At 41.8% G+C, this 2,710-nt stretch overlaps 1 long non-coding RNA gene across 1 annotated transcript; it reads left to right on the top strand.

Moving 5' to 3' along the window:
• The first annotated feature begins 1,380 nt into the window (after nt 1-1,380).
• LOC134105178 (uncharacterized) lies at nt 1,381-2,247 on the top strand. Its single transcript, XR_009942464.1, has 2 exons — nt 1,381-1,530; nt 1,712-2,247. It is a non-coding gene; the product is annotated as an uncharacterized LOC134105178 (long non-coding RNA).
• Nucleotides 2,248-2,710: the final 463 nt, after the last annotated feature.

Below are 2,710 nucleotides of genomic sequence, written 5' to 3'. Positions count from 1 at the left end.
ATTTTTGGCGGAGAGTGACCAATCCTATTTCAGTGAGTTTTCGAATTCTCAAATCCATCTGAAAGAATAGCTCAGTGAGTAAGGTGTTGGCCCCCCGATGCTATGGTCGTGGGATCGACTCCCGACGAAATTATTTTTTTTTCCTCCTCTTTTTAAACGCGTGTCGTCTGATCTAACGAACAAAATGATTCAGTTTACGCTCCTTGCTGATGTGTTTGACTTAAACAACTACACTTAAGAGCAGGTTTGTGAAAATCGTTTCAGTTTAAGGACAGAAGCTGCTCCGTGGCACATGAACAGAATGAAACAGCAGACTGAGGCACTCAGCTGGCGGACCGGGCAGCTGGTTGCGAGTTACGACACATCTAACCTGGACAAATAACACGGACAGTTCAATATATTTACATCTGGATTTAAATAGACGTATTCTGCAACATACGTCATGGTGATGTTACTAGAGAAAATGGTGCGGCCCCTTTAAGAGCTACACGCACGGGCTACGGAGGGGGAGAGCGCATGAGGAAGTTGTGTTGTTGTTGTGATGACGGAGTGGATGTAGCGGCCGGAGAATTGTCTGTACTGTAACTTTGTTACTCAGTGTTAGATTAATAAATCCTCAAAGAAAGTAAAGCGGACTTTTATTCACCAACCCCGGGACGAAGGGAATTAACCCCAAAGTTTACTTAGCCGACAGTACTTTGGCCCTGGAGCAGACAGCAACGCCTCCCCCTGCAAACTCCGACTACGGTCAGAGACGGACCGGCAGGAAAGGTGAACACAAGGCTAACGAAGTTAATTGTCAACATTAATGTGCCTGTCATGGTATGAGGCCAGACGTGAGTTGTGTTCTACATTCAAGAGGGTTTTTATTTAGCACTGAACAATAACAACCAGCATACGTCTTTTAGCTAAGCTAACTACGGTAGCTTCACGGGGATAAAAGACCCCTCTTCACTCTATCAGCGCCACTTTGTTTACGTTTCCGTGTGCCCTAAATAACTTGGCCCGATTGAATCACTTTATTTACACACTTTGAGTAGAACCGTGCTCGCAGCAGCTAACTTAACTACTTTGTTGTTTAACTTCATTGTCTATAATCTCCCCGCAGCGTGCAGCCGGGCGCAGCTAAATGACACGTAATGTATTGTGCGTCTTCAATGCTTTTCAATATGTTATATATTTATTGCCTTCACAATGAGCATGAATCTAACATTAAATGATATGATTAATATGCCCCTCATTCCAAAGAAATAATATACACACGTCAAGCTCATTATGGAGTTGAAACAACAAATTACTAAACTGTAAACAGTTAATATAAGAGAAAAAAATATTGTAATCAAGATAAATGTTTTCAAAACGTGTGATTAACTAGTTAATTGTCTATAATCTGTTGACAGCCATAATCGTATTCTGATAATACACGTTGGTGCTCAAATATTTTCAGATGGCCCGTGCAAAGTCATGCCACCAGTCTGAGGACATCACTGGGAATGGCACATGGGACACGTGGCTTTCAACTCCAGCGAGGTGGGAAAGCATTTCTTTATGTATATTTTGTTCTGTCTGCATAATTGTAAAAGACTTCTTCCCGCATTCGTACAACAGCATTCCATATCGTGTGACTCTCGATGGATGTAATAATTTGGCCTTCTTTTTTTCTTCCACCACACGGCACGGGTGGGCTTCACCGCGGGCAATCGTGGCAAAGACCCAAGTCGACTGGACCACAGCGGAAAATGATCCTTCCAGAGAAGAAGTTATTTACTTCTACAACGAATGGAAGAGTTACAACTTCCAGATGACAGCTCGCCGCTCATCCTTCTGGGCAACTTGAACATCCGACAGAACTTATGTGACCTACTGCGTTTATTTTCTCCTTTAGCTCTCACTAACTCTAACTTGCCCCAGCACCTGTTGTGATTTATTCTAGCGCTTCCACAATTGAATTTTGCTTGGTATTTCATCTAACTTGCCCCAGCACCTGTTGTGATTTATTCTAGCGCTTCCACAATTGAATTTTGCTTGTTATTTTATCTAACTTGCCCCAGCACCTGTTGTGATTAATTCTCTCTCACGGTGTCAAGTGTGTACCTTGATCTTTTTTTTGCTCATTGCAGCCCTTCTCTGCAAGGAGTGCTAACAATGCATGGTGCTGTTCATTAAGCAACTGGGTAAAGAGCTTGTAATGCCACATATGAAAAAGCTCATAAGCTCATTTATAATAAAATAATATATATAATCTTGCCTTGACTGAATGGGGGCGATCAAAGTTATTTTGGTGACGTTTTGATCATTGATTCACAACAAGTCCTGTGTTGTATAGGTTTGCTTGATGCTTTGGAATCTGTAGACCTGGATTTGTTATCAACCTGAATTGACAATCCATTGACAACATTGCTGGAATCTCCTCTCCCTTAAGACTGCAATATTACTTTTAGCTGAAAGTACATGGCTCCACTGATTCAATTTGAATTCACCAATATATAATGCCCCGGGGGAGAAGCGGATCTTACTAAATGTATTCATTAATTCATTAAGCAAAGCTCACTTCAGGAAGACAGCCACGTCGTCATCCAGCGGGTTTGGTTAAAAAGTTTACACATCTTGATGGAGCAAAAGAGGTGGGGTTAGCTGTCGTCATTGTACCTCGACTAATCCAAGGTGATCCTACGTTTCAATATTGCATCAAGCTAAAGAATCAAACAAT

This window comes from Pungitius pungitius, chromosome 15 (genome assembly GCF_949316345.1).
Source record: "Pungitius pungitius chromosome 15, fPunPun2.1, whole genome shotgun sequence".
NCBI lineage: Eukaryota > Metazoa > Chordata > Actinopteri > Perciformes > Gasterosteidae > Pungitius > Pungitius pungitius.
The sequence above is the reverse complement of the archived record's forward strand: the minus strand, read 5'-3'. Positions and strand labels throughout refer to the sequence as shown.